The 20,928-nt window shown below is 41.7% G+C and overlaps 1 protein-coding gene across 2 annotated transcripts in view; it reads left to right on the plus strand.

Moving 5' to 3' along the window:
* The window catches only part of bnc2 (basonuclin zinc finger protein 2), a 167,345-nt gene that overhangs the window by 20,220 nt on the left and 126,197 nt on the right, over positions 1–20,928 (plus strand). The gene's annotated exons all lie outside the window — the stretch shown is intronic.

Raw genomic sequence — 20,928 nt, forward strand, 5'->3', positions numbered from 1 at the left:
CCCCCCCCCCCCCCCCCCCCCACTCTCTCCGGTATAATCTTTAGCAACCTCTGATTTTTATCTGTTAATCCCTTACTTAACTTTGAATAAAGCTAATTAGAGACTCTATTTTACCACAGTTGCACCTCATTGACCAGATGGTGGGAATATTCAGAGAGCAAGGTTTCATCGCTAAGTTACAATTTGATAAATGCTAAAGGCTAACACAGTCATTCAAACTTTAAACAGTTTTGGAATTTTTTCCCCCCTTAATCTCATGAGCGGTTATCTTTAGCGGTGTGTGTGTGCTTTTGAAGCATCGTGGAATTTGTGTTTCATGGTCACAGTTTCAGAGCAGGTCTGGTCCTCAAGGCTGCCACGGCTAACCTTGCTAACTAGCAAGGTAACATTTGCATATCTTATGAAAGCAAAGCACAGTAAGCAAAATATGGCATTTTCTGTACTATAAAATGCTAGCCAATCAAATAACTCTCAAAACTGCAATTGTTTGATCAGGCGTGGCGCCAAAGTATTACCTTTCATCTTCACAGGGGGATGCTGGTGTTTGCGGTAAACAGACCTGCAGTACTCTTACCAACCACTTTATTCAGTACACCTCTCTAGTTCTGGGGTTGGACACCCTTTTGCCTTCAGAGCTGCCTTAATTCTTCATGGCCTGGATTCAACAAAGTGTTGGAGACATTCCTTAGAGATTTTGTCCTGAATTGACATGATAGCGTCACAAAGTTGATACAGATTTGTTGCCTGCACATCCATGATGTGAATCTCTAGTTCCATCACATCCAAAAGGTGCTCTATTAGTTTGAGATCTGGTGACCACAGAGGCCATTTGAGTACAGTTACGTCATCGTCATGTTCAAGACACAATTTGACACATGTCACAATATGAGCTTTGTGACATGAGCTGTTATCCTGCTAGAAGCAGCCATCAGAAGGTGGGTCTCTAAGTCTACCAAGAATATCCCAAAAGTCATCACGCCACCAACAACAACCTGAATTGTTAATATGAGGCAGGACAGATCCATGCTTTCACATTGTTTACATCAAATGCTGACTCCACCATCTAAATGTTGTAGCAGAAATCAAGACTCATCCAACCAGGCAACATTTTGTCTCCTATTGCCTGATTTTGGTGCAAACGGTTTCCTGTTCTGGAGTGGCAGGATTGGTACCAGGTGTGGCCTTCTGCTGCTGTAGCCCATGTGCCTCGAAGCTTCATGTACTATACATTAAGACATGCACTTCTGTATACCTTGGATGTAACAACTGGTTATTTGAGTTATTGATGCCTTTCTATCAGCTCAAAGCAGTCTGGGTATTCTCCTCTGATCTCTGATGTCAACAAGGACTTTTCTTCCAGAGAACCGCTGCTCCCTGTGTATTTTAATCTTTTTGGACCATTCTCTGTAAACCCTAGAGATAGTTGTGTGGGAAAATCCCAGTGGTTTCTGAAATAGACCAGCCATTCTGACACCAAAAACCCTGTCATGTTCAAAGTCACTTAAAATGTCCTTTCTTCCCATTCTGATGCTCAGTTTAAACTTCAGCAGGTTGTTTTGACCATGTTTAGATGTATTGAGATAGTGCCATGTGATTGGCCGATTACATATTTGTGTCAACGTGTAGTTGACAGGTACTGTACCTATGGAAGATTGAGTGCGGGCGATCAGATTTTGTTTTTGTCGTAACAACCTCAACACATTTTATCTGGGCAAGCATGGACTTTAAAGTGAATTTCTTCATAAAAAGTTTCGCTTGCTCTACTGAAGTTTCAGAACCTCCAAATTCACAGGTTTGGATTTCGAAGAGCTCCATACTCTTAAGAAGCTATTCTTAGCTTTATCAATGATGGAAGAGCATTTATTTTTTGTTACTAAAGAAATCACAGAAATACATCTGTTTATCACACATAACGGGAAGGAGCTGTGGGAGCAAACAGTGCTGGTATGAACGGGTCAACAGAGTTTCAGGCTATGAGGCTTGTATGTTGTGTCTACATGAATCTGACTTGACACCTAGTTTCTAAACAGCTATGAATTCGTCAAATCACTTTAAGCATATCGCCAAAAACTAAAAGATGGAAGTGCTGTTTTGAAAAAGAAGAAGAAATTACCTTCAGTATGACTGTAGCTGGCTTGTTTACATGCTCAGATCCTCAAATACAACTCTCACTGCCCAACTTCTAACATATTGACAGTTGTTCGGGACCCCTGGCATCTTGTGTATAGCCTTGAGGTTACCCATATTTTTTTAATGTGCAGGGTTAATGTTTTATGGGGAATATTTTAAACTTAAAACTGTTTAAACCTAATCATGTAGTTTGGGTGCCTAAACCTAACCAAACGGCAAAGTAAAAGTGAAAGTAAAAACCAGCGAAAATGGAAGTAATCAGTGAGTGAAAGCAAAGCTAAACAGAGATTTGTGATTTACAACAACAAACACGCTTCAGTTTCTCTACATGAAACAGGGTCGTTACCTCTTGGCGTACAATTCTGAGCAAGTGAAGAGTTCAAATTTCAGTTTGGCATTAAATGTAAGTCACTTTGTCACTTTGTTTTTCTTTTTTTTTTCTATTTGAAACCTAAAAGGCCACTTTCCCATGATACTTCCATCTAGTTCTGTATTTGCAGAAGCTGAGTGAAATAAAATTTGATTATCATGGAAAGATGTTGGGAGAATTCAATCTGTATGTTTGTTTTGTGCCTGTAAAAGTTTTGACCCTGTCTCCGAGGGTTGCAGTGACTTGATGTTGTTTAGACTCATCTCCCTTCCTTCTTCCCCTGGAGAGCTGTCTTTGTAACAACCCCAGCATCCTGTTCACTGCTCCACTGCATCCATATCGCGCTAATGATCATGGGAGTGGACAGCTGCTTAATGTAGTAGTGTCATCAGTGCTGCTTTCTGATAGCAGCTCCATTGCACCTGACGGGACTCAAATGTATCTGCTCAACACGAGCCCCCCGCATTTAGCAGATCGAGTAATGGGATTTCGGAACACCTCGGTAAAGGTGTATTAGATGTGTGGCATGTAACATTCGCAGGGTATGATTACAAGGCATATCACATTTTTAGTACATGATTGCAAACAAGGTTGTTATTGCTTTTCACTGCTTGGTAATCTGTCAAATTTCAGCAGGTAGCTCCCAGTGACTTTACAAGTGTCTCATAAATGATTCCTAGTGGAGAAAGAAGTCTTAAAATCATGTTCCTAAATAAAAATCCATGTAATAAAAAGAGAATTTCTACATTTTAAAAAAGTACCTTGTAGAAAATGGGGTGGGTTAAGGGATTTTCTGTTAAGCACTGTAATTTAATAAAGGATACCAGAGCCACTTTTATTATCATGCAGTACACATGCGGTAGAATCGTGACTCAAACAGTCAGGATTAAAATGTCTCTGACAAAATGTCATAATGATTATTTTTTAACATAAAAAAAAAAATCAATATTTTAAACAGTTTTTAAACTAATAATATCACAGATTTCCCTGTCAAATTAAAGTAGTTCTGCACAGTAAATGGGTTGTGGAATAATTAGTGGTTTACTTAAAGCAGACCTTTTTTTCTGAAAATGCACAATCCTGAATTGGATGGATGTATTTTTGGTCATAAAAACAGCCTACAAATATAGCATTGCATCGTCAGTATCTAAACTATTAAACATCAAACTTGCAATGGAAAAACGCTTGTTTGTTTTGCATTTTGAAAACGAGGTCTTATGATAACTTTGTATCTTTTTTTTGTCATTCATTAAATATTTTAAACTTGCTCGGAGTTACAATCGTGTCCCCTGTGAGGTTTTACAGCGTCAAAGATTCAATGATTAAAACTGAAAAATACGTGCGTTATCGCCTACAGTACCTCTGGGGTTATTAGTACCATTGTTTAAGAAGCACTGATTTTGAACATAAAACTTTTACAGAACATGAACTGGGCTTTAAAAATCAGCAGTTCATAAACATCGCTTGGGAAACAAACTGGGCTCTGAGTAAACACTACTTAGCTTCAAACTGGAAAGTTACTAGAGAAAAAGGAGATTGCACCAATCAAGTGAAGAAGAACTCTTCTGTAGAAATATGTGAATTGGTTGCCAAGTAACAACTACGGCGTCGTCAAGTTATGATGTGCACGAATTGCAGTCAATCAATCAGTGTGAAAAGAGTAGCTATAATAGCTGACATTGACTCTTAGTAGCTTAATCAGCTGCAAACAAAGAAGAAGATTCATAATTACTTATTACATTTGAGTTTTTTAAGTAATATTTCTGATTTGAAATTTAGGGTAGTACAGTATACAGTACAGAAGTACAGTGTTGGAGGAAAAAAGAAAAAGAAAAACAAACCTAAATAAGAACTGAATTTGAGATTTTTTTGAAAACAGTTCAAGTGTCCACATAAAAAGAATTACTTGTTATTGTAACAAGAATAAAGGAAGCTGGTTACTTTGACCCTTGACTGCAGTATATGTAGTCATTTAGTCATCTGTGCTCTTTCTCTCTCTCTCCCCAGACTTGGTAGTGGTGCTCCTGTCCGGTGCAGCTAAAATAACAACCGAGCAGTTGGAATAATACCACACAGTACAAGTTTCATAAGAGTGTAGAAGGAAAGGTACACCCTCACAAAGTGATGTGGGATTTTAACATGTGGCTGTTTGCACTAGCATGTCAGCGTGTGCGTGCCAGCAGCTTTTATTTCAAGCAAAAACAAACAATAAAAGAAAACAAACCACACACACATATGGAGTAGTTTCGCAATTAAAAACTCACCACCTTTTAACTTTTAATTATATTTTAATGGAAATTCTGTTTGCGGACCAACATTAAACCTACATGTCACCGTACTTACCTATCTTGTTTTCATTTTGTTTTGTTTTTTTAAAGAATGTATTTAGGACCACTGATAAAATAAAGTGATTAAGCTGTCAGCGCTCATTGATCGTGCTTCTGGAAAGCTAAATGTCATTTTTCTGAAGTTTGAGGCCCACATGAAGAATGTCCTCCAGGGTGAAATAGGATGGTGGCAGGAATCTTAAAGGGTGATGTCTCAAAACCTGGGCATTCAACAACACATACAAAAGGAATTATGTGTACTCCTCATTTGATGTACACCACATCAGCCCCCTCGTTTGAGATTCCTGTCTGTCCCTCCTGTCTGCACTCTTACCCTCTCTTTCCTCTTCTTTTCCTCTGTCCCTCTTCCCATCCTCCCTTCTTGCAGTTCATATTTCAGTTTGCTCCCAGGAGCTCGCAGGTCTGTGCCAGACGGAAATTCGCTGAGGCTGCAGGAGCCCCCTTGGAGGCCACATGGAGGAGGGACAGGAGGGGAACAATCAGGCCCAGTCCTCCCTCGCTATCCCTCCCTCATGTTTTCTCCTTTTACCCCCCACCCATGCCTCTTTTTTTCTCTTTCTCACTTACTTTCATTTCAACCCTCTCTCTCTCTCTCTCCTGTCTCTTGCTGTCTCCTCTGTATCCAGCCTGCCAGGCTACGCAGGTCCTCAGGGTGACTTGCATTTGGCGGGGTACCTCAGCACAGAACCCTCTTCTCACCTCCTTCATCCAGCACTCCCCCTCCACAGCTTCTCCTCCTAGCTGGCTCCAGCTCTCCTCCTTTCCCTCCACTCTCCTCCTTCCTTCTCCAGATCTCTCCCCAGGGGGAAGACGGTGAGGCCATCCAGTCCTGAGCTGTCCATCAGCGAGGGTGTTTACTTGCAGCGTGACAGGCCGACACATCTGGAGCGCATATTCACTAGTGTTCACACTCTCACCCCCCCACGTACTCTTTGCTGGCCCTATATATATATTCTTGTGCTGCCACCAGACACATTCCTTCAGCTCATTTGAGGGTTCTTTGTCGTTGTTATGGCGAGCCCACCTCTAACTTATATACACTCACTCAAAGCACATACAAACACACACAAAGACTCACACACTCAAAGATTTGTTTTCATCCATTTTCCCTTTTTCTTTCACCCCTCCAGTGGTTTTTCAGTTGCATGACAGAAATTGGAGTTAACCAGCGGTAGGGGTGGGCTGATGAGGGGAGTGGGGGTGGGGGGCAGTGATGCGGATGGGGCAAAAGTCAGACTTCTCTCATCCACTTCTCTTTCTCTCTCTCTTTGTATCTCTTCCTCTTTTCTCTCTTTTCAGTGAGTGCAAACTAATTACAGCAACTTCTCCGCTCCTTTTTGGAAACCCATGACTACTGCTCTAATGAAGTGACAACTTTTCTTCATTTTGCATCTCATGTCTTGCTCCCTCTCTCACTCTCTCTCTCTCTCTCTCTCTCTCTCTCTCTTTCCCCCCTTTGCTAACTCATCCTCCCACCCTGCATCACACCCACTCGCCCACCCTGTCTGTTTTCCCAACATTCCTGTGCTGGTGTGTGACTGTGATGGCTTGTCATCTCCCAGGAATGTCCTGCTCTCCCACCTCGTCCCCCCCGATTTGGCGTGAAGCATTTGCTCCTGGTTTCCGACTCTGCACACGTACACACGCATACACGCGCGCGCGGCCACGCTCTCAAAATGCTAGCGTTTTAAAAAATGTGTTCATGCAGATGGTGTCCATTGGGCTGCATACCTACCCTTGGCGTGTGGCCACAACAAGCACAGCCATTCTCAGATAGTCCCCAGCTTGTTTCTTTTCAAATGTACAAAGTGTGCACAAAGTTATTTTATCTTATTTTCCGTGTGGTAAAAGGAGCCATTTGCTCTCTATGTTAACCTGGAGAATTCTCTTGATTACACTACCAAATATGAGCTGAGTGGTTTTTAAGGAAAAACACTTTTAGGCAGTTTCATATACAGTACTGTATAAACAATATATCCACTTAGTAAGAAAACACAATGTTCAGCTCATAAACCGAGGACAGATACCACTGTGCAAAATTAATGGAGAACAACATTATTAAAAAGGTTTTTTTTTTTTAAATATTTAAACGTTTTCTAAGAAAATGACCATGTCTGCAGTTCTACATCTTACTCCCCTTGCAACCAAACTGGAAGAGATTGTATAATATAAAGCACATGCAATTTTAAGACAAGATTTAGCTTGGAAAGCGGCACATAATGACCTTCTCTTACTCTAGGCATTTCTTATATTCTACTGTCTGCATGTAGTGAAGACTTATCAGAAGCCTAATAGCAGACAGGAACATGCAGCACTCAATGACCTGAGGGAGCACTTCTAGTGGAGGACAATAAGGAGAATACTGTGTGTATGTCTGCATTTTATATGCCTGTGTGTGTTTGTGTGTGTGTTTTTGTGAGCGCGCGTGACACAGTCTTCGGTCTTCTCATTGGCACCATTCTCTGGAACAAGTCTGGCTCCTTCTGATGTGTGTGATTACTTGTGTGCGTGTGTGTGATTATTTGAGAGTGCATGCACGTGTATGTGTGTATGTATTGGGGGAATGTGCAGGAGATATCACCAGGCTCTCATGTTTATTCAGCTCAACGCCTGGATGACCAGGACTTATCCGCTGTCCTGATTACCCTGCCTGGCCTGCCACCATTAATCCTTCAGAGACCTCAGGCCCCCTTAAACAGTCCTATCTTATACACCCATGTAGAAACAGACACACACACATGAAACACATGCACAGCCAGTGGTTGATTTTGATATGTGTATGCATATATATCTAGATGTGTGTGCATTTGTGTGCATGTCCTGTCATTTGGGCCTCTAGGAACCACAAAGACATTTCCCCAAGTTCAAAGTTTCTTTAATTTCCAGTGACTTGGATGCACGTCTGACACAGAACACAAAACAAAACACAATGGCTCAGTCCAGTTTGTGCCACGATGTTTTCTTCATCATCTCTCTGTGAAGGTCTGCATAATTATATTATTTTATGAGTAAAAATGATTTCATTGTAAGTCTTTTCCCATAACGTCTATATTTTTTTAGGAGCCACAAGATTTTTCTGGTGAGGAGGATGTTAGAGTAAATGTGTGTGATCGTGTGTCTGCCATTGTGCACATGCGTGAGTGTGCATGCATGTGTATTCAGGACACCAGGGTTCTTTTCAGTAATAGTGACTTGCGCCAAGACATAATATTGACCATGGCGGCGTTCCCTATTCCGGTTTTGCCCATAATAAATGATGCAGATTAGAAAAGTAGAAACACATTGGACTGATAAGTAGGATTTTGAGCTCGCTTGCTGTGCCATTGAAGAGGGAGGGACTCTCTTCTAACTTTACCTCAATTCTTCAGCAACGCACAGATGCAACGTGTGTTTCTGCATACACGCACGCCTACAGTATCTGAAGTTTTTTAACTGTGGTCTGCATATGTGTAGAGCAAGCTGGTGTTGAGGGTGTTTGGACTCTCAAGGAATGACGATGGCGTCTTTTGCCAAGTCCCATTTGAATATATACACAGTGGGGAACCCTGTCATTATAAACAGAAGCTCATACTCCTGGGTGAGCAAGCATGCACATAAAAACACACGCAGGCGCCCACACAAAAGTTGCAGAAGATGGGGACAAAACACTGGAACTCATACAGCTGGAAAAAAGAGCATGACTAGTTCATATCTCAAGCCTTAGGCAAACAAACCTAAAGTTGAAAGCTGTGAATGATTGCGTGTGCGCATACTGGAGGATGCTTGTTTTATTGTCACTCCCCTCTCCATTTCAAATTTTCTTTGTGAGATGAAGCGGCTGCTGACATGCACTCTTGCCTTTGTCCTTTATACTGTTTGTCTGCATCTGTGTTTTCACCTTTCCCTTATGTCTTTAACCTGTATTGGGATGGGCCACTTGAGCACCTGAGAACTCTGATATACACACACATACACTCACACGCACCCACACCCACACTCACACACTGAGTCGTCTCGTCTGACTCCTTCCCCTCTTCTGACACTGCTGCTTCGCTCGCCTCCTGTCCCTGTCTTCTCCTTTTTCCCATAACAAATAACAGTGGAGAATTCCCCTCGTTTTTCTCCTGGGGAATTTTCATTACCGCCCAGTCCCCCTGCCCAGAAGGACTCTCCGCCTTGAACTGTTCAACAGCTGTGGTGTGGACACTGTCTTCCAAAACAGACTCACTGTTCACAAACACCCGCTGGACTTAGGGTGGGGACTTTGTGTCAACCTCCACAGCTCCAGAGACCAAGCTTTTCTAGCATGTGGCCCATCTTGGGGCCCCCCTCTCCTGCAGAGCGAAAGAGGCCTGATGCTGGGCTTTTCAGCTCTTCTTGTATTAGGCTGAGAACGGTCTTCACTGAGCTGGTGTAAAGTAGAGAGCTGGTGTAGAGTTGAGAATTCAACTGTTATTTGGGTTTAACTCAAATTTCTGCTGCCAAAAGCCCACCAAGCAGTGGTTGTCCAGTTATAGTTCAGCTGCTATACTTTTTGGGAAGCCATGAAATTGAATGGCAGTAGGAACTGAGCATTATTTCCTATTAAACACTTTCAACCAACTCAAAGATGTTAAATTCTCTTAGGCCTCCGTCACACTTGCCCGGAAACCTCTGGTTGCTTGGAAAAAATTTACATAAGTAAGTGGTTGCTGGATGTTGTTGGTTGTTGCTAGGTGAAATCAGTTGCAAAGACGTTGCACCAAAAAAACACCTTGTAATTGGTTTGATAACTAGAAGGTTGTCTGTAGTTTGCAGTGGATGATGCTGACTTGTCTGTAAACACTGGGCAACTACTTGTTAACTAGTACAGGAACTTGGAAAAAGTTTGACACAAAGCATAAATGTAAAACATAGCAAAACTTTTCACATTTTCACTCCTGATTGAGAAGTAGTTAGCATGTGTTTGCAAACAAGTTGGTGTCTTCCATGCAATCCAAGGTTTTGGGTGCTGCAAGCTGTTTGCAGCCAATTACACCAGATGAGGAACAGCAACATGAAGCAGCCACACACTAAGGGGTCTGAGAATATACATTTTTCCCTACTAAATGCAGGTAGTCATAGGGCCTGCCAAAAGGTCTATAGGCCTGAGTGTTGGTCTTTACCAAGGGGTTTCAAAGATGGCCAGCAACTAGCTGGGAAATACGCATTTTTACCTAGTGACGAGTGACTGCCAGGGGCTCGACGACTGGTCTTGACAACGTGTGACTGGTGCCTCAATTAATTCGATCAGATTATAAAATGAGAACAGATGGATAATGAAGTGCTTTTATTTTGCTTAACAGGTAATCAGCCACCCCTTTTTACCATACATTTTTTATGTGTGGTACAATAACAGAAGCTTCGAAAGTAACCAAAGAGATGGGTCAGTTTGCATATATCTGCAAAAACAGCAACTTCACTAAGAGCAAGTAAAATCATGCAAGGTTTTAAACAAGGGAGATCCCAGGATAGATAGATAGATAGATAGATAGATAGATAGATAGATAGATAGATAGATAGATAGATAGATAGATAGATAGATAGATAGATAGATAGATAGATAGATAGATAGATAGATAGATAGATAGATAGATAGATAGATAGATAGATAGATAGATTTTCTCTGTGCAAGAGCAAGGCAGGGTACTGTTATCAAAGGCGATTCCTCATTGCATGCTGTGACGCCCCACAGTCAAATGCAAAGCAGCTTAAATTAAAACACACTTCAGTTGAATAGATAAAAACTACACAGGAGATGAGTCGCCTTGTATCCCCGGCTGGCGACAGTTATTTCCGTCAGATCAGCAGAATGTGATTTGCTGGCTGGAGGGGTTTTCATAGAATGGTGTTACAGTGTGTTTATTGGCTTCTCCTAGAACCCCATACATATGTGCGTGAGTGTGTGTGTGAGAGTGTGTGCAAGACTCTTCTATCTCAAGTCTTACTTGGAAGAAGTGAGGAACACTTGGCAGCACTGACACTGGAAGTCCCCTGCATTTGGCCACAGCTCCATGTGTGCATGTGTGTGCATGTGTGTGTATACGAATGTGTCCATTCTCATAGGAAACGGCCCATTTGTATTGGAGCAGGGATGGGATCGGTGTGTGGGAGGTATTTTGTTCATTTATCAAAAATGGTAATATTAGGAAGCAGAAAACTCTTGACCATGAGAACACAGTCTGTTCATAGCTTACATCAGTGTCATAATTTATTGGGGTGCTTTAAGAGAGCGCTCGCTGCAAAATGAAAATCCTGTCAATGTTCCAATCATTACTTCCCCATTAACTAACATGTCAGTCAAAACTCGCTGAGGCTTACACGGCACCTCCCATTGTTCCATCTCGTCTCTCTTCCAAAACACACAAATTTTTACTGCACGAAAACAGAGAAAGCAGCACAAAGATGAACGCAATACTATGCACGAATGTAGAACATTTATATGCAAATGTAACACAACATTAAAGCAAATTTCTGCAAATTTAGCACTATTTTGTGTGAAGTAGTGTGTGTTTCCATGTGCTGATCTTTAGCTTGCATTAGGAAATAGGTTGATTGAGTAAAACAGGTGTTAATGTTAATTATTTTGGTCGAGTAGCGTTAAAGCAGTGAAGGACACAGCAGGGAGGCTACGTGACAAAATTAAAGGTGCACCAGTAAAACTTTAGTCAATAGAAAACCATCTATAAAATTGATTGAAAATACAGAATTCATTTCATATAATAATATGAGAAACATTAGAGCCTTACAGCATATTAATATTAAAACATACTCTTTAGGTACACCAGGTTTCTTCTGGGCAGCTATAACCTTGTGATTCTCCCAGCGGTTTCATGGGAGAGTAAGGTACTCGGTTAAAGTTCCACAAGATGCTTTCATTAGCCAGTAGGAGGTACAGACATGTAGAGAAAGGGTTTATTTGGTTGGGAGACACCTGGCCCGAGTGAAGGAGCTTGAAACACTATAAGCCCGCAGCTTCTGACCTCCCTCCCCTCTCTCCTACCCTTCTCCCTCTGTACTCTTCTCTCTAGTGGACTGTTTTGTGGCTGTCCCCCCCTCTTCTGTCCACATTCCATTCTCAGGGATGCCTCTCCGTCCTGTCCCAGCGGCGTGTGTTCATCTTTATGTGTGTGTGTGGAAGGAGGTGGCCCACAGGCCTTGCCTCTGGTCACTTTATTAAAGTGTATTTTAATTTACTCCCGCGCTCCTGTGAGCATCTGCATCCTGACTCACACACTTGCAGCAGGTCCTCCTGGGACAAAGCTTATTAACTCCGCTCCTGTCTGTCACAGAGTTGGTGGGGGGCCAATACCTAAACGCCACATCTCTCGGTGCGGTCCGGTCATAGGGATTTTTTAAAAATCCCTTTGACAGTCACAAAGTGAGACAGAGATGACACACAAGTTAGACATCCACGTATATATATATTGCAGCTGTGGTTTCCACACCTAAATCATAAACTTGCAGAGGTGTACGGTTATATGGCCCTCCGTGGAGACTTTGCAGAGTCATTCCCGACAGCCTACTGCAGCATTTGTTATCCTAACAATTAACGTGGAGATAATTGGTTAAATACCACTTAGCAAGGATCACTTTGTCTGGCAACGCAGTTATTGCACATATCAAATTTACTCAATGACAGAAAACTAATAAAAAGCATATGGCCTCAGAGGACTCGAAGGAACTGATGATTCTTTTATTGTATTTCATAATTGCAAAGACTCACGAAGGCCTTCATATGTCTGCTGCAGTGTATATCTCTATCTTCCATTTCTTGCATAATTTATGTGTCTCCTCCCTCCTGTACATTATTCCCAGGGTTCCCTTCTGTCACAGTATTAAATATGAAGTGAGGAGCTGGAGTCTGTCACAGAGGTGATGTTTGGCCATCCGAAGGTCCTGGTGTGTGATACTGGGGCCTTAGGCTTCAGCCAAGTGTCAGAAAAGAGGCTTCGGGGCACAGCCAGAGGGAGATTTTCTGTATACATTTGCAGCTGTGTGCTTGTGTGTGAATTTGACACTTTGTATCTATCAGGGACCGGCTAACCCGAGCATCATGCAGTGCATATATATATGTGTGTGTATATATATGTGTATATATATGTGTGCACGTTACTGTGTGCCACCACAATGATGAGCGTGTCCTTCACTGAATGTAGAGTATCTTGGTTGGCCTGCTGTACATGTGGCACTTATGAGTTGGTTGTGAAAAATGTATTGAGATTGTGATGGGACCAGCTGGGGTAAGGAGCGGGCGGCAGAGCGAGATAGGAGGGGGGAGGCAGGAGAGAGGAGGGAGGATATCAGGGAGTAAGGGGCACAGCTGTAGGGGATTAATGCCCAGAGTGTAGGAGGTGGAGCCCAGGAATGTTCCCCAGCGCCCCCTCAAGAGGGAGGTGAAGAGGGAGGGAGCACAGAAAGACAAGGGCACCGGGCTTAGATGTGTCCCATGCTGCACAATCTTTGTGTATGTTTGCGAAGAGCAGTATTTCATCCCTGTCAGTCTTATCCCCTGTCTAAATCTGCTCCTGCCCTCTGAGGCACTTTGGCAGTGATCAGCACTGGTTCACAAGGCTTCGTTTGGTGCCGCTCCGCCCTGTCTGCTTTCCGTGTCACATTCTTTGTGTTGTGAGTTCTGTGATTTATGGACGAACACAGGAACTAGTGTGTGTGTGTGTGTAATTGCACAGTTAAGGCCAGGTGGGGAGAAAGGCATCTATAAGATATCCTCAGGCTGTCGCTAAAATATCGATTGATTCCCCCCCCCGCCATTTCCTTGATCGCTTCACTGTGTTCGCCATGTCCTTAATAGCTGCCTAAAGCCACGTTGAGGGCCACTGCATCAAATAAACAAAAAATTAAAACAGTAAAAATTCAAGCTGGAAAGTCTTTTTGAGATTTGGTCAGAGGGCTCCAGTTTACACGATCATGAACTCATGGTTGCTTTTGTTTCACTCCCTTCTGTGGGTGATTGGGTTATCGCCACAGAGCTGGTTTCCTCCTCCGTACTGTGCCCTCAGCCGCCTCTGCTCACAGCAGTCCCCTCTTTTGTTTCTTTGCCGACTCCGGAGCTTTCGACCCCTGTCACTCCATCCATTTCCTGGTGTTGACAGTCGTTAGGGAGAAAGCCGCTCATTTCCCCGTGACAGGTTCAATGGGGCTGCACTGATCCCCACTGACGACTCTGAAGAGGTGACTGCAGCGTTGGAAAGGAGCGCCTGTCGTCGTGATGGTAAACCTGTCCGTCCATCCATCTGCTTGTTCACCCGTGTCTCTCTTCATCCCATTTGGAAACCACTCCACCTGGTTCGGACAATTACCTCACGTCCACCCATCTCTCCGTCGCTGCCTTAACTCTTCTTCCAGCCACTTAAGTTGTGATGGGCTAAAAGGGATGCTTCAGCCACCGCTGGGCCCCAGCACTGTTATTAGATGCTCAGAGTTTTGTTGACAGCCCATAAAAAAAAGCTGTACCCTCTCATCGTGTGTCTGTGTGTCAAAGTGCGATAAAAACCAAACTCTGCCTCAGTGGAATTTGCCACAAATGCTGGTTGTCCATCCATTAATGTGTCTTCTTGTGTTTAAGCCCCTTCGGCGCTGTCCTTTATGATAGCTGTTTTCCTGTTGAAATGATATACACAACTGAAAGAGAAAGGGAGGCCTCTATAAGCTATCACCTGACCCCGAACACCTTGTCCTGCCACCAAGTGCGTGCTCAGACACTCTCCCCAGTCTGCAGCCGGGTGGGGTGAGACAGCAGGCCAGCCAGCCAAGAAGGAGCTCAGTCTTACACGCAGGTCTCAACACATCAGCTCTGAGTTGCTGACAAAAATACTAACCAACGGTCCTTGTGGCCTCCCGACGAGATACACCTCAGGTGCAAGAAAACACATGGCCTGCCTGCATTTGTATAGCGCTTTTCTAGTCCTTAAGGACCCCAAAGCGCTTTACACTACATTCAGTCATTCACCCATTCACACACACATTCACACACTGGCGATAGCAAGCTACATTGTAGCCACAGCTGCCCTGGGGCGCACTGACAGAGGCGAGGCATTTGCATGTACACATGCTCATTCCCATTAAATAATATATTTTCACATGCACACAACACAAACACAAAGTTATGCTTCCTCCCACTGTCATTAGCCACAAGAAGGGCTTCAAACACCAGGTGATATCATAGCAGCCTAGGAACAAACAGCGCCATTTCCTTAATCTTCTCATAGCTCCTCAGCACTTATCCGAATCTTAATTGCCAGGGAAAGTTCTAACATCTGCTTTTGTTCAATAGTCTTTATTGGCATGAGTCACCTTCTTTGCTGCTGCCAGCCGCTTTCTAAATCCACGATCATATTTAAAAAAAAAAAAAAAAGAAAGACAGAAAAACAGAATTTAACCAAATCTCTTACACAAAAAATAAGAAATACCTCAAATTAATAATAGATACATCAGGTACATAGAGGAGCTGGGTTTTTATCATTTCAAAAATCACGAAAAAAGGATCAGAGAACACCAAGGGAGGCAAAACATGCCTCTATATTTATTGGGGTAATCCTGAAGGGGACATTTAATTTGTTGTATGGTGGGGGGTCAGTGATGTAGGAGTGTAGATGTCCTATATAAACTATTTCAACTTGTCTCAGCATGCCATTTTAAACTGCTCTACAGATGCTCTTATTATTAAAGGGATTTTTTTTTAATGTGTGAAATTCATTCACATACTTTTTGAGTCTCACTGTCCTAAATTACCTTATATAATCCAGAGCCACAAAGCCGTTCCCCAGAAGTCTCCCTTTCAAACTGCGCAGAAGGCAGCAGCCTGCGTGGGCTGATAAACTGTTAATGGTTTGAATGGGGATCAGTAATTACTGTTCCCCATGAAGCTGAGATAGAAGTGGTTACATTCTTTTCTTTAGACACAGTTGCGGGGCCTCCGTGGACATTTATATGTTCCTGATACACGACAGTTCCTCTTATGTCACTAAATCACTCAAACCTAGTTCTTTGTGCTCCTGTGTGAGTGTGTTGCAGTAGTGTTCAAAGTAAAGCCATAATGTCAAAGTGAACTGGCCACTATGGGGTATCAGGACTGAGAAAAGGAGGTAACATCAAGAGAAGAAAAGGACACTGAGTCCAAAAGGTTTGTCAGCAAATACAGAAATGTGGATTCTAATTCACATGTGGACCTTAAAAAACAGAAATTGCTCTTATTAAAGTGCTCAAATTATGGATGTTGTAGCTTTTGTGCCTGCAAAAGGTCTGCAAAGTTACAAAGTCCATGCAAAGGAGAATTAGTCTGTCCACAGAAAAACAACACAACACAAAACAAAACTCTCACTGAACTGCTCTGTTATGCCAACATGTAAAACTTTTCCACAATGCTTGCCTAATGCCTGGCTTGGCTCATAGTAAAGCAAAGAATTTATTTATAACTATTTTTTTGATGACACTGTACCCCCAACAATATGAAAATCACCATTGTTCCAATGTAGCATAGCTATTTTAGCTAATATTAACTTTAATCATGTGCTCACAGTTCAAATAATGTTTTTTGGACAGTTTTTTAGCGCTTTTGAACTATATTTATAATCTGAGACCTGAAATATACCGTTAAAAAAGTGCAATGTACCATTTTAAAATCAAGGAATTAATTTTAATTATTCTAATTAATTATTAACTTTTGATTTTTTACTATTTACAGAAATTTCAGGTAAAAACTGGCACAAGTACATTATCTTTAATAGATATATGCTCGTTTGTTACACTATATGTCCCTGTGGAAGGGGACACATTAAGAAACAGAGAAAGTCATTGTGAAGACACAATAAACAGTACAGCTGATGCGCTAAATTACCTTAAATTGCTAATTCAAGGTTTACAATGTGTTATCCAGTTTTAAAAGGAGGGAGACAGATGTGCTGACTAGCATGTGTCACCTCCAAAAAAGGCTTTCGATTACAACACCCTGGCTCACACTGTTAGAAGACTACGTGCAGATTCTCACCCCGAACGAGAAATGGGAATAAAGTCGGATCTCTTTGCCCTATCATCACAGAGGTACAGTGAATATTACAACCGTTTGTCTCAAGTCACAAAGATTCAGATACTGAGGAGGCAACTGTGAAAAATCAGGAGAAAGTGGAACTTTGCTACAAACCTTTGTATAAGCAGCAATGTCGTGAGATCTGGTGACATAGAAATGCATTTTGCCAATATAGCCGATGTGACTCAACCCATAAGGTCATACACGTAACACAATCTCTTTCATCGCCTTTCAACATTTCAGACTGCGTCCACTTAAAGACAGGATGTGTACACCTTTCCATATGACAGCTTGTAATGCATCAACTTTGTGCTTTCTGCCACTGATCCAGTATATCTTTGCGTGGTGAATAGTTTTCTACTCACATTTAAAATCTCCTTCAGGCTGCCTTTAACATCAAATATTTGCCAGTAATGTCAGCAGTGTCTGATTAATCAAAAACGGAGACAAGGAATTAGTTAGGTGAAAAAAGGAGTGAAAGGTAAATAACATTTGGAGAAGGTTTAAAGTTGTTTTTGCTAAGCTCAGTGGCAGTGGAAGAAATAAAGGTGGAATCAGAGATAGGGAAAGAGAGAAAAAAGAGAAAGAAGAAGAAAAGAAATCAGAACAGTAGAACAAACCATCCAGAGAGGAGTTAGAGGAAGGGCGGGGTGTTTTTAGGTGTCTGCCTGTAACAGCATGGGTCTCTCCCTTGACACCTCCACAACTTATCATTCCTCCACATTCCTGCACAGCGACACTCCCCTGCCCACTGACACACACGGACAATGTGTATGTGTGCGTGTGCTTTTTAAGTGAAAGGGCATATTGGCCTGCCTCTCCCAAGACATCTGGCTAAAGAAAGTAGGTTTGTGTAAGACATGTTTATGTATGTTTGCGTGAGCACCGTAGAAAGCACTACAAAAGCTAATAAAGAGACAAATAAACTGTGCGCTGCAGTTTGAGTGTGTCACACACAAACACAATTTCCCCTCACCGTGTTAGCAGGGACTTAGGTTGTGGCAAATGGACAAGAAAACATCTCAGGGATTTCCTCCGATTCAAACAGCCCCCGAGTCCCCTCACCTCTCCAACCTTACATTCTGTCCACCTCCTCGTAAACTCTTGAAGTTAGGGTGTGGCTCCAAACTTTGTTCAATCATTAATGCATCCAGTCTGTGTGTGAGTGTGTGGCAGGTCAGAGGAAGCTCTTTTTGAACTCCTACTTATCACAGCACAAGGGCTTTGTGTTTTTACAGCAGCCCAGTAGACAATGAAATGTGGTACAATGACAAAGATGCAACTACAGCCTTGTCTGTTTGTTAGAAATATATATCAAGCCTATAACTGATTCAATACTATAAATCAAATGTTGAAGGAGTTTTTGTAATGTTTACTTATCATTCTGAACCCAAAGACCACAGTTACTCTATGGAAAGCAGCAGTTAGAGACAGCGAAACAACAAAAATTACTGTGACTGTGTGCAATGAACTTGCAGTCTTGTTGCTGGGGATCAGGTCTGTTACTGTTTGCAGTCAGCTGACGTCTTCACAGCGACTTTGGTACATCAAGATATGCAGTATCTTGATAATATACTAATGCAATAATGCACTGTCTGCAATAGTGACATAACAATACAATAATAATTTAGCAAAAACTGAGTTCAACCAGAACCTCAGAGATTTGAAACAGAAATGTAGAATTTAAATGAAAAAACGAAATAAAATCACTGGTTAGCCATAAACTTTCCTAATTGTAAAGACGTCACCGTACGGGAGCATGCATTAAATTACATTGCACATACATCCTTTATTTCACGAAGTTCACAAAACCTTTGGTAGTGGTTCCATAATCACACAAACAGACAAAAACATGCAGACAAACATATAAACAAAAACATCTTGGCAGAGGAACAAGTAGTAGGACATAAAAGTTTCAGTTTGCAACTTAAATTTGACTTCAGGGCAAAAACAAACAAACACACAAACAGAAAAATATTATCCCAGTCACATTTATCCAGTCTGAACAGTTGTCCAAAAGACAACAATATTATATTTGCTACTTCTCAGCAAACATAGATTTGTATCAAAGGTTAAGACAAATAATGGAAAACAACATTTCTTTTAATTTTTTTCATGATGCCACAACTGCTATTGTTAAACTCACAAGAGAAGGCAAACCTGTTCTTCTAATGCAGCAGATACTTAGAGAGTGTTCCCTATTATTAATGAAAGCTTGGTATTACTTAGTATGCGTTTTCGTTTTTGATGGTTCTTGTTTGTTAACAAATGTAGGCTAATAGACTATGTGCACCTTAGCATATGCTACTTTCGGTGGGGAAACTTCGTTTCCGGTGTGATATTCGCACCTTGTTTACGGTTGGGTTTTTCCAAGAAAAGTCAACCAAATGGATGAATCAAGCGGCGATTTACATTTCTCAAGATGTCTTGAGCATTTACCGAATATATCTGTAGATGATGTTCATCGACTTGTCAATATTTTTCCCCCTCGCCTCAGAGCAAAATAGAGAAAGGATTCAAATTTTATATTTCTCAGTATCTGTATACAGTGTTCTCTCGTTTATCGCGGGTGTTATGTTCTAAAAATAACCAGCAATAGGTGAAATCTGCAAAGTAGCCAACTTTATTTATTTTTTTTACAATTATTTCATATGTTTTAAGGCTGTAAAACCCCTCACTACACACTTTATACACTTTTCTGAGACAGGCATCGACATTTTCCCACTTTTCTCTCTCGTTTAAACACTCTCAAAGTTCAAACCTTCGTAAAAAAAAAAAAAAAAGTCCAGTATTATAGAATGAAACCGACGATCAAAACCTGTTTTCAGTCCCAAACATTTATTTGAAAAATAAACATACACTATATTTGATTTTTTCTATAAATAATGAATTTAACTTTAAGCTTAATTGCTTAATTTAAGTTTAATGCACTTTATAATCCGGTGCGCCGTATGGTCCCAGAAGTCCAACGTTTTTTGTGCAATGGTTATCTTCCTCTGCCTTTTGGGTGCTATGACGGTGCAAACCGTTTCGTCTGCATTGTTTTTGTTGGGGAGAAAACTTACAAACACACAGTACAGCACTTCCGAGTCACACTGCTAGCGATTAATGTAGCGATTCTTTACTGTACAGGGGGGACGGCATGGAGGAGATTGACAATGGTCTACAGCGGCTCAGGACGCAGAACACAATGTGCTTAAAAAAAAAAAGCATGCAAAATTGCACTAAAAACATCCGCGAAACAGCGAGGCTGCGAAAGGTGAAGGATATAGCGAGGGAACACTGTAATTGTGAAGATAAGTCACAACATACCCTTCGTAAATACTAATATATAGAGACTCTTACCAGCAATCATTCATGTATTTTTTATATCCTGTGGCTTTTTTCACGGTTTGTTGACATACTGCGTAGGTGTGCACTTGACCAGCTGATATCGGCATAATGGGGGAAACATCTGGCTTTGACTATTGTTAACCTGTAGTTTGAATACTGGACATTTCCCTGTTTAAATCATAAGAACTGTCACTATACAGAGATGTGCTTCTGAATGTGGACGATTCTGATTTTGTAATGCAGTTCTGCTTGTGTTGAGTAATGTAAACAACCAATCGATCTACACGCTTCAAACGTCAAAATTGATCATTTGATTTTTTATGACACAGCAATGGTGAGTGTTCCCACCTCCTGCTCTTTGTAACTTAACGCGATCTTTCCGTTATCATATTTTGGACATGATTTTGGAGTCCACCTTCGCAGTAGCGATTGACCGCAAAATAAAGCTACCGGAAATGTACAACCCTACATCCGGTCTTAAAACAGGTTAGTTAGCATTTTCTCGTGCACAGGGTCTATGCCTCACCTCATTTGTTTATTTATGCATTTAACTATGCAGCATTTAGGTTACAAAAAGAGTGACTTCACCTACTCTTGGGCTAATTAGTGTTACCTTGGGTGTTTGGTACCAGACTTTTACAGGGGTGCAAGCCTTTTCAATAAACTGTTCAGCAGCCCTGTGGCATTACTCATCCTCTCCTCAG

This window comes from Aulonocara sp. 'chitande type north' Nkhata Bay, linkage group LG6 (genome assembly GCF_057382095.1).
Source record: "Aulonocara sp. 'chitande type north' Nkhata Bay isolate Kocher_YH1m ecotype deep benthic linkage group LG6, A_spYH_male_GT1.1, whole genome shotgun sequence".
Taxonomy (NCBI): domain Eukaryota; kingdom Metazoa; phylum Chordata; class Actinopteri; order Cichliformes; family Cichlidae; genus Aulonocara; species Aulonocara sp. 'chitande type north' Nkhata Bay.